The sequence below is a fragment of the Centropristis striata genome, chromosome 19 (genome assembly GCF_030273125.1).
Source record: "Centropristis striata isolate RG_2023a ecotype Rhode Island chromosome 19, C.striata_1.0, whole genome shotgun sequence".
NCBI classification, from domain to species: Eukaryota; Metazoa; Chordata; class Actinopteri; order Perciformes; family Serranidae; genus Centropristis; species Centropristis striata.
In genome coordinates this window covers 4896442-4908452 of record NC_081535.1, presented here as the reverse complement: position 1 = coordinate 4908452, position 12011 = coordinate 4896442, and positions in this window count along the sequence as shown.

Here is a 12011-nt window from a genome sequence, read left to right as displayed (position 1 = left end):
TGACAGGTCACAAGGGGGATGCTGGGAAATTCCTCAAAGCCCTCCTTTTCAAGTGTGGTCCTTCAGAAGCTTCATTTCAAGGGCTACGTAGCCCTAAAGCCTTGTCTCTAACCCGTAACCCAAATGAGAATTGAGGTGGTAAGGGGATTCAGCCTGAGTCTCTGGCAGTGGTATGCTTTTTTTAAAATTCATTCTTCAGCAATAACCATGGTAGAAGATGAATTCTCATGGTTGTAAAAGACATTTTATTGCCTTTGGTGTTGAGGTGAAACAGCCATCTCACCTCTGAGTGGTACAGGAGAGAGGTGGGTTCACATTTTGTGCACCTACAATAAAAAAAATCTCAAAAAGGTTTATAACCTTTACATCAGCGTATCATCTTGCTGAGCTCAATACTTTGCCATTTGGATGCTCAGAAATCATACAGTGTCCAAACTATCTTTGTATGCAACTTTTCTTCTCACACGTACAAGTAACACAGTCTGCTTCCAAACTCTCAGATACATTTGCCAATGAAGATTATAGTCTTGGAGAAAGCATTAGTGGGACTTTTACATGTAAATGAACGTCTGTTACATTCAAGCTGTTGCCAATGGAGTTCACACATTGCTGATAAACCCTTTCGCCGCAAGGGAAAGCTCTCAATTTTCCCAGTATACCAGAGTTTTTGGAGTCTGGTTTCCCTGGTGACATTTCCCTCAAACCCAGCAGCAGCAGTAGAATAATCTACAGGCCTGACTGTCAACGTTTTTTTTTTTTTTTTGCAAAAAGTCCTCTAAACCATACGCCCACATACATAATGTATTACTTTCTTAAATATGAGCCATAGGAGAGTTTCCTAAACTAACTTCCTAAGACATCAACTCTGACATCCTACTTGAATAAAACAGTGGCAGTTTTAATAATGTTAACATTGTGAAACCGCTTGTTTAAGGCTAGGGGAAAAGAACATTGTTGGGCTTAGAATAAAAAGTTGCAAAAGTAAAATAAGCAAACAGAACGACTGGCAGTGAGGTAGTTATGTTGGTAATGTTAAAAAAGATGATGTAGCGATCGTGTGTTAGTAAGTGTGTCATTTACCACCCATTAATTACGATATGTACGTATTGCGGCGCGTTCTGAAAGGTAACACTCAAGTCATTATACAAACACGTATGGTTTGGGGTTGAAAAAAAGGCTGCACTTTCTGTGAATTAATTTTATAAAACCACTGACCTAGGTTTAGGGCAAAAAAAATCCTGGTAAGGCGTTATAAAAGACAGTTGAAACAGTAAAAGTACGTAAATACCGAAAGTGAAGTAGTGACAAGGGTCATGTGACTACTGCAAGTTATGCAAAAACTTAAGTTACGTTCAAAAAAGTGATTCACGTAACAACGTAACTTAAGTTAAGAACCATTTTTTTTTATATCACGCAGGACGCGAACCCCGCTCTTCTGGGTAAAAGTCCGCCGTTTGTTCCGCCCATAGCCCTAACTAATTTTTTTTAGGTTTATGCAACAGAACTACTTCCCTAAGGTTAGGATAAAAAATTTGACGCAGCTGCCTGACGCACAAAATTTAAGTTACCTTAATTCAAATAACCAATTATAACAATTTTGGGACCAAATTTTTACTGGGCTAGTACACATCAAAGTACAAAAATACAATGCAATATTGAGTGGGCATAAAAAGTGAGAGGTCCACCATTTGTTACAAAAGTATGCATTCAAAAATTCAGATCTGCAAGTAAAAAAAAGAAAGAGGAACCTGCAAGATTGAACGAAGAAGACTTTTACTTTTGACCACCATCTAAGGAGGGTCAGGAAATGAAGAAAATGGTTCATGAGGCTTCATTGGCACATCACAATCTAAATTTAGATAAGCTGCTGTACAAACAACCCATGGGGTCGTTTTGGGGTCTCATTTTCAGGACTGTTTCTCAAGTAGAAAGCAGTTTCAGTGTAAACTGCTGACAGTCAGGTCTGTGCATTATCCTGAGTTAATGGAGATTGGTCAGCAAGGAAGCTTTGCTGTTAACATTTAAAAATGTATTTTTTGCCCAAAGCAGTGAGCAGCATTAACTGCACAAGGCAGCACAAGCTTCTGAGGTCAGTATCTTACAACCTTGGCATGGTTACTGCATCCTTGTCCTTGATTGATTGCTTTTTTTTTGACAGAAAATGCCTTTAACTTTAGAAAATCTACCTTGAAACTCAAGATTTTTTTTAACATGTTTATATTGACAGTAGAAAAGATTATTTGTAATGTTACTCTGTGCTCTGTATGGTAGAAATAGTCATAAACTGACATTGCAGCACAGATTCTGTGCAAATCACTAGTGATCAAAGTCACAGTTGCAATCCTCTACAAGATTTCTCTTCATGTGGCACGAGGTGATAATTATGAACTGGAGACTGTGAAAGAGAGAAAAGATTAACATGCAGAGAAAAAGTGAAGATGAAGTAAAAAAAATCCCTGAGAGAAAGAGCAAGAGGGTGATTCTCATGAACATGGTGCAGCTCATTGCATTGAATACATATTTTCTTTGACCCTTTATAACATATACAATCTAAAGTCACTGTTTAATATGGATTTATAATCTTTTTAAAGAATTTTAAGGTATTTTCTGACATTTTTAGAGACACTGTGAGCTAAATTCATTACCGTAACACATTCTTAAATAAAAAAAACAACAACGAAAGGTTGTTCTTTCCCCTTGGCTAGCATTTAAATGTGCTCAAGGGTAGCTGGTATCACCAAAATGTATTTTATTAAAATATACACATTTTTCATGCAAAAAATTCTATCAGTACCGTAACATTTAACCATTTTTTCTCATCAATTTTCATTCAGATTTTGTTCTTTATACATTGTCAAAAACCATTATGTTTGATTATATTCTGTTAAATTATAAATTTCAAACAAATATATATTTATTTTCATAAAGCTTATTAAATATTTATTGTATATAAGTGTGAGGAAACCATGATATTTTATATCTGGATGCATTACAGTAATGAATTTGTGAATCAAAAATATGTTTAAAAATACATTATTTTAACACAAAACAGTGAATAGTGCCTCATTATGGCAAAATTGTTCATTCATATAAAAGTGAAATATATTTACTTTAATAAAGTGTGTCCTATTAGTTAATATAATTTAAACAACACTTATTTGTGATTGCCCACGTGTAAATGTGTATAGTGGATGTGTGACTGTTATGTTTTATGTTCAAAATGAAAAAATTAATAAAGAGGGTTGGAAAAAAAATAAAAATAAAGCATGTCCTTATAATCTTCACAGACAGAACTTAGACTGGCTTCATGAGAATCACCCAAGAATACGAATAAGAAAAAAAATTATCAGCTAATGCAGGTCTGGGTGTAAATTGGCCGAGCTCTCCTCTGGCCAATCAAGAGTCAAATTACACACACACACACACACACGCGAACACACACACACACACACACACACACCATAACTATTCACATCAGTCATGAATTTAACATGGTCAATTTAGATGGAGCAGATTGCTTGCCAGTGATTCACTCATGACTGAATATCTCACTAGAGTGCACAGGCTTCTGCTGAGAATTTTTTCACTTATTTTTCAACGTTAAAGTGGCCCGGGGCTTACACAATGTCTCTTGACATGCTCACCATTTGAAGATTATGTCCCTGCTGTATGCCTTTGCTTGCTTAAACCAGTGCACTGCGTCTTATACAGCAAAAGGGGCTTTGTCCAATCATTGTTGGGTGGCGGAGACACATTAAAGCCCGAGGAGATACAGTGAAAGTGTGAGCTGCTGTCTGGACAACACGGCTTGTAAGAAAGCATTAGAAGGACTGACAACTAACCCTAAACCTTATCCAACAAGCCGGGAGCTGTGCACAGCAAAACATTGTGTTTCACAAAAACAAAATCCTTTAACCCTTAACAGAGCACTTATTGAAATACTTGCAAATTCCAAATTTCAACCCTAGAGAATATTGGAGGATATTACATACAGCCAGAATGTGTAAAAAAACAACAACATACGGACCCGGAGGAGGGGGTAATATTTTGAGAAAAAAGGTTACGAGATTAAAGTGGATTTATGAGATTTAAAGTGGTCAATCTGTGAGAAAAAAGTCAATTTTTTCTCTCGTAAATCTACAACATTTTTCACGCAGATTTGCCACTTTAAATCTCTTAAATCTGCGACTTTTTTTCTTGTAGATTTGCCACTTTAATCTAGTAAATTAGCGACTTTTTTCTCAAATATTTTGATATTAATAATATAATATTTTGACAAGATTAAAGTGGCAAATCTACAAGAAAAAATGTGCAGATATATGACATTTAAAGTGGTGAATCTGTGAGAAAAAAGTTGCTTTTTCCCCCACTTTTTTCTTGTCAATCTGCAACTTTTTACGCGTAGATTTGCCGCTTTAATCTAGTATATCAGCGATTTTTTTCTCAAATATTTTGAGAAAAAAATTTACGAGATTAAAGTGACAAATCTACGAGAAAAAAATTGCAGATATTTTAAAGTGGTGAATCTGTGAGAAAAAAGTTGTTTTCTCCCCCCCACTTTTTTCTCGTAAATCTGCGACTTTTTTCGCGCAGATTTGCCGATTTAAATCTCTTAAATCTGCGACTTTTTTTCTTGTAGATTTGCCACTTTAATCTAGTAAATTAGCGATTTTTTTCTCAAATATTTTGAGAAAAAAGTTTACGAGATTAAAGTGGCAAATCTACGAGAAAAAATTTGCAGATATATGACATTTTTCCCATCTGGCAAGGGACTCCATCTCTGTAAAATGCTTCAAAAGATGTCTGAAAGCTCATTTAACTGCTGTTTTGAAATTTTAGTTCATACACAAATACACTTTTTTAACATGTTCATTTTTGTTTTTAATTGTTTTTGTTATTGTCATTATAACTTGTTGATGTTATACATTTGGTTTTTCTATTATCAGTTTCTTACTTTCTAATGAAATTTTAGGTGGAGGCTTTAAATAAGCCCATCTGGGTTTTCTGCCTCTCCCTGCACTTTACACTATATGTTATCTTTGTCATCTTATGTAATTCTAACTGTGCAAATAAAATAAAACCTAAAAACCTAAAAATTTAAAGTGGTGAATCTGTGAGAAAAAAGTTGCTTTCCCCCCCACTTTTTTCTCGTAAATCTGCGACTTTTTTCACGCAAATTTGCCACTTTAAATCTCTTAAATCTGCGACTTTTTTTCTTGTAGATTTGCCGCTTTAATCTAGTAAATAAGCAACTTTTTTCCTCAAATATTTTGAGAAAAAAATGTATGAGATTAAAGTGGCAAATCTACGACAAAAAATGTGCAGACATTTGACATTTAAAGTGGTGAATCTGCGAGAAAAAAGTTGCTTTTTCCCCCACTTTTTTCTCGTAAATTTGCGACTTTTTTCGTGCAGATTTGCCACTTTAAATCTCTTAAATCTGCAACTTTTTTTCTTGTAGATTTGCCACTTTAGTCTAGTAAATTAGCGACTTTTTTCTCAAATATTTTGAGAAAAAAGTTTACGAAATTAAAGTGGCAAATCTATGAGAAAAGATTTGCAGATATATGACATTTAAAGTGGTGAATCTGCGAGAAAAAAGTTGCTTTTTCCCCACTTTTTTCTCGTAAATCTGCGACTTTTTTCGCGCAGATTTGCCACTTTAAATCTCTTAAATCTGCGACTTTTTTTCTTGTAGATTTGCCACTTGAAAATCTCTTTAATCTGCGACTTTTTTTCTTGTAGATTTGCCACTTTAACCTGGTAAATTAGCGACTTTTTTTCTTGTAGATTTGCCACTTTAATCTAGTAAATTAGAGACTTTTTTCTGAAATATTTTGAGAAAAAGTTTACGAGATTAAAGTGGCAAATCTACAAGAAAAAATTTGCATATATATGACATTTAAAGTGGTGAATCTGCGCAAAAAAAGTTGCTTTTTCCCCCACTTTTTTCTCGTAAATCTGCGACTTCTTTCGCGCAGATTTGCCACTTTAAATCTCTTAAATCTGCGACTTTTTTTCTTGTAGATTTGCCACTTTAATCTAGCAAATTTGCACCTTTTTTCTCAAAATTTTACCCCTTGGCCCTAATATGCCGTCATAGTCAAGTTCTCCTCGTACAAGTCACTGAAGAATAACACGACTGTTTCTTGCAGATTTTTTTCCATTTTTCCATTGGAGGTCAAGGTGAATATAGTTAATATTATCATATTATTATCATACTGATTGGTCAGATGTCATGGTGTCTCTGTCTGTGACGTAGTCTGATCTTTGCTGATTAGCTGGAAGAAATCCATGTGGTTCTACGACCAAACAGAGAGACATGGGGACCTCATTGATATCCACTGAAGTTACCAAATAAAGTTCTTCGCCCGATAAAGGGTTAAATTGGCGTCTCAGAACTGACTCATGGGTTGGAAAACATCCATTCTATATAATCCATTACTAAAATTGGGGCAGGGAAACAAGTAAAAAAAAGGCTCTCTGTGCTGCTATCTGATATTTGAAATGTTCTCTATTCTGTCCACTCTTGCTGAAAACAACAACAAAAAAGGGCTGGTGGCTGAAACTAGTACTTGTATTCTTTAAATAGAAGCGATGCATGTCAGAAATATAATGTGGCAACTGGTGTTGAGAAACATCTAATTTAAAAAAGTTATGACAACTTGGGCCAAGATCTCCCCGAACTATGAGTATATATGAGTAGTGGTTACATTGTTTGCTCAAGTATGGACACTAGATACATTTACAGTTGAGGATAGTTTCTTTTCTTACACCATGTTATATTCATGTTAGCTAGAGGTAAGAATAGCAGCCATTATGTAAACCCCCTGCCAGTAGGTTTGAAAGGCATGTTTTCTTTTAAAAAAGAAAAGAAAAACACCATTTCTCACAGCCAGGAACTTTAGAAACTAAAGTTCATCCTCAGATGTTTACATTCCTGACCTTTTTTTTAAATAAAATGTGTGGTTAATGCATTTTTCTAAGCCCAATAAGTATAGATATTTCATAAAATAATTTTATTCCACATGCGTTTGCACGAACCAAAGCTTGTCTAAACTAGAGGCTGTTTACACAGATCAGAGTGGAGAGGACAAGAGGTTGTAAAAATGATGGAATTGATGATGTAAAAAGTTTAATATTCATGTTGAGCCTCAATTTTTCTTTTCCAATATTGTTCGTACTAAAGTTCATCATTGGATTTTTACATTCCTGACATTTAAAAAAAATAAAACATATGATTAACGCATTTGTCTAAGCTCAATAAGTATAGATATTTCATAAAAAATATTTTATTCCACATGCGTTTGCACAAACCAAAGTTGTTTACACAGATCAGAGTGGAGAGGACAAGAGAGGTTGCGTGCAGAGGTTGTAAAAATGATGTAATTGATGATGTAAATAGTTCTATATTAATGTTGAGCCTCAATTTTTCTTTTCCAGTATTGTTCATACTAAAGTTCATCATCGGATTTTTAAATTCCTGACTTTTTTTTAAAAATAAAACATGTGTGGTTAATGCATTTGTCTAAGCCCAATAAATATAGATGTTTCATAAAAAATAATTTTATTCCACATGCGTTTGCACGAGCCAAAGATGACCTAAACTTGAGGCTGTTTACACAGATCAGAGTGGAGAGGACAAGAGGTTACGTGCAGAGGTTGTAAAAATGATGTAATTGATGATGTAATGATGTAAATAGTTCAATATTTATGTTGAGCCTCAATTTTTCTTTTCCAATATTGTTCATACTAAAGTTCATCATCAGATTTTTACATTCCTGACATTTTTTTAAATAAAACATTCTAAATTAAAAAGACAGTTTGCAGAATCAAACCATTAAATTATAGCCATTTGGATTAAATGTTTAGGAATAATTGGTCAACACTGAACAGTTTTTGCTCTCTATCTATACAAAGTGGGGATTTTAGATAATTTATTCTTTCGCCTCAATTTTTCTTTTCCAATATTGTTCATACTTGTGGGAAGTAAGAAAAATACTTTATACATAGATTCCTTTTGATTTATTTAAAAAAATATACAATATACATTTATCAAATAAATTCAACTAAGGGCATTATACCCATGATATGCTGCATAAAAACATTTTTCTACAACTAGCTATGATTGTGCTCTCTCCATTGAGATGTGGGACTTATATATATTATATATATTGCCATGAGAAACTAGGCCACAGTGAGTATAATGTGACAGAAGCAAGAATTACCCTGCAGCAGCTTGTGGTTCAGAAGGTTCATACACAGAAAACACATCAGACAAGACATGCCATAATTGGTTATCAGGTTAGGATTGATCTCATGAAGTGACATTTTTGTCGGCATAAAGCCAGCGTAGGATTAGCTTTACATTGTTAGCATCTATTATGCAGAGAAAGAAAGTCCTGCTCTTCGTCCATTGTCTAATATATAAGCCTATGTCTAGGACTTACTGGAGGCTGCATTGGGAGATAATCAGAAAAAGTAATTGTCAATTTTTATGACAATGTCCAAAGTTCATAGTCTGAATTTTGTGGCAGCCTTTCTTATTACTACAGACCATTATGTGTGTACAAAACCAACTAAGTTAACAAGAATTTGTCTCCAGTTGCAGAGCTACTCATCAGTCCATCAGTCATCATTCTCTCAACCATTGTGTGTTGAGGGCTGATGAATATAAAACATTTGTTGCTGCTACAATTTAACAATTGTAGCAGCTACAATTTAACAATTGTAGCAGCAACAAGAAGGAAACTAACAATATATATATTGTTTATTTTTTATTTTATCTTTTTTTTTATTTAATCTTTTTTCTTTTCTTCGTCCCTCTCTTCTCGTGTTTGTGCTTCTTGCTTCGTTTGCCTATTTTGTATATATATATATATATATATTTTGTGCATATATTGTGTTACATATATATGTGAGCCATGTTATATGTGGGTCAGTGACAAATAATCATTGGCAAGATGTCAAATGGTGTAACCAAAAAAGAATGATAAATATTAAATACTTTAGTAGTTAGTTATTTTGTGTCTTTTTTAGTTATTTTGTGTCTTTTTTTTGGTCATTTTGTGTCTTTGTGTCATTTTGTGTCTTATTTTAGTTATTTTGTGTCCTTTTGCTGGTCATTTTGTGTCTTTTTTGGTCATTTTGTGTCTTTTTTTAGTTATTTTGTGTATTTTTTTGGTTATTTTTTGTCTTTTTGTCATTTTGTGTCTTCTGGGGTTTTTTTGGTTATTCTGTCTTCTCATTTTGTGTCTTTTTTTGTCCTTTTGTCTTTTTTTAGTTATTTTCTGTCTTTTTTTGGTCATTTTGTGTCTGTTTTGGTCATTTTGTGTCTTCTGTGGGGTTTTTTTTGTCATTCTGTCTTCTCATTTTGTAACTTTTTTGGTCATTTTGTGTCTTTTTTTAAAGTAATTTTGTGTCTTTTTTTGGTCTGCTTTGTTTTCATGTCTGAATGTGATGAAGAAGCCATGCTTTGGCACTTTTGCAGACTCCAGAGTTGTTAATAAGTTGCAAAAAACATGTACTTTCCATAGCTGCCAGTAGGCTGCTCTGTGTCTGAGCAGCATTATTGCAGCTCGTAGGAATTCACTATTTTGCCCAAAGACACTTCAGCGGCACAGATGTTTACAAAATGCAAGTTGAGTCGAGACATTACTGTTTAACAATGGCATCCCTAATCACTTTTGCACACGTCTCCCCAACTGCCTTTGCCGTATCTCATCTACCATAAACTCCCCAATGTGTCCTAAAGCCAAAAATGTCAAAAACGATTCTCCAAAACAACGTTGTGTAGCCCAAGAGAAAGTCTGCCAAACTGCCAAATGCTCAACACACAATGACAACAGGAATTCTTATGGGCAGACTGTGCGGAAGACAATCTCTCACAAACCAACCAGTTCAATATTCATCTCCATCAAGTGGCACCAGATCATAAACCTGCTGTCACTTCCTCCTCTCTCAGCCCATATGCAGATGGCTGATTTACAAGGAGCATGCACATGTTTCAGGGTTTTTATAGGCGGAATCGAAGTTTGTGTCTTTGTCTCATGTTGCGCCCCATTTATCTCTGTGAGACAATCCAGTAAAGCAGGAAAAAACATGATCTACTGATTTTTAACCCTCTGGAGTCTCCAAAAAAACCAAAGCATGACTTCTTCATGACATCCAGACTAGAAAACAAAGCAGCGTGGAGCCCTACTGTAAATTTACCTCTAAAGTTCTGGCTGTAAACTCCATGAGGCCAGTTTCAGTTTGATGATGATATACCAAGTAAAACTGGAGACAAGCTCAAATAGATTTAGTATCAAATGATAGAACTGGATGGAACCCTCTTATATGTTATATTTGACACCTTTGTTCACATTTGCAACATTTACATTTTTTTATTGAGCATGATAGTGTTTTGAAAGTTCAAAAAAAGATTCAAAATCACATTTTATGTTGGACTAAAGGACTAAAAAAGACACAAAAAAGACAAAAAATGACTTAAAAAAGACACAAAATGACAAAAAAAGACACAAAATGACTTAAAAAAGACACAAAATGACCAAAAAAAGACACAAAATGACTGAAAAAAGACACAAAATGACCAAAAAAAGACACAAAATGACTGAAAAAAGACACAAAATGACAAAAAAGACACAAAGTGACCAAAAAAGACACAAAATGAGAAGACAAAATGACCAAAAATGACTAAAAAAAGACACAAAATGACCAAAAAAGACACAAAGTGACCAAAAAAGACACAAAATGAGAAGACAAAATGACAAAAAATGACCACAAAATGACACAAAATGAATACAAAAAGACACAAAATGACCAAAAAAGACACAAAATAGCTAAAAAAAGACACAAAATGACAAAAAAGACACAATGACCAAAAAAAGACACAGAATGACTAAAAAAAGACACAAAATGACAAAAAAAGACACAAAATGACTAAAAAAACCCACAAAATGAGAAGACAAAGTGACCAAAAAAGACACAAAATGACCAAAAAAAGACAAAATAAGAAGCAAAATGACCAAAAAAGACACAAAATGACAAAAAAAAAAGCCAGAAAAAGACCAAAAAAGACACAAGACTTACAAAGACACGAAAAGACATGAAAAGGATTCAAAAATGGACAAAATAGCCCTGTAAGACTCCATAGAGTTAAAATGCAGCAGGATAAGCTCATATCTGCAGAACATTACAGCAAGCTGATTTTTGCATTAGAGCTGCAGCAGCCAAATGGCTTTAAACTGAGCTTCTCTTACAACAGTATGTCAGAAGTAGCCTATTTTTTCATTGTCAAATGAAGCAGAAATAATTGAATAGTGTATTAAAAAGGGCTGACTGTCCCAAATGAAAACTCCGCTTGCCAAATTGACAAATGCTCGTGTTCTGCAATGTCCTGGCCAAAGACTTTAGGAGCCGAACATGATATTAGAAAGAGATTTTGTGGCAAACCAACTGCGTCCTCATTTGCATTACGTAGCAAAGCTCGTCCTCTGCCAGTTCATTAACTTGTTGTTATTTTCTCATGAAAATCCTGTGGCTAGTCTGAAATTCCGGTTTGTCGAAAGAAATTAAGAGTAGGGCCATGGCTCTGTTTTTGGCAATGTCGGTTTATTAGTCCACTGCCTGGGTCCAGACTGAAATATGTCTTAAGTACTTAATGGACTGCCTTACCATTTGGTGCTCATATACACCGAAGGATGAATTATAAGGACGTTGGTGGGTCTTTAGAACTGGATGTAACCCTCTTCTATGTTGTATTTGCAACCTTTGTTCACATTTGCAACATTTACATGTTTTTACTGAGCATGATCATGTTATGAAAGTTTAAAAAAAAGATTCAAAATCACATTTTATGTTGGACTAAAGGACTAAAAAAGACACAGAATGACTTAAAAAAAAGACACAAAATGACTAAAAAAAGACACCAATTGAGAGGACAAAATGACCAAAAAAGACAAAAAATGAGAAGACAAAATTCCCAAAAAGACACAAAACGACTAAAATAA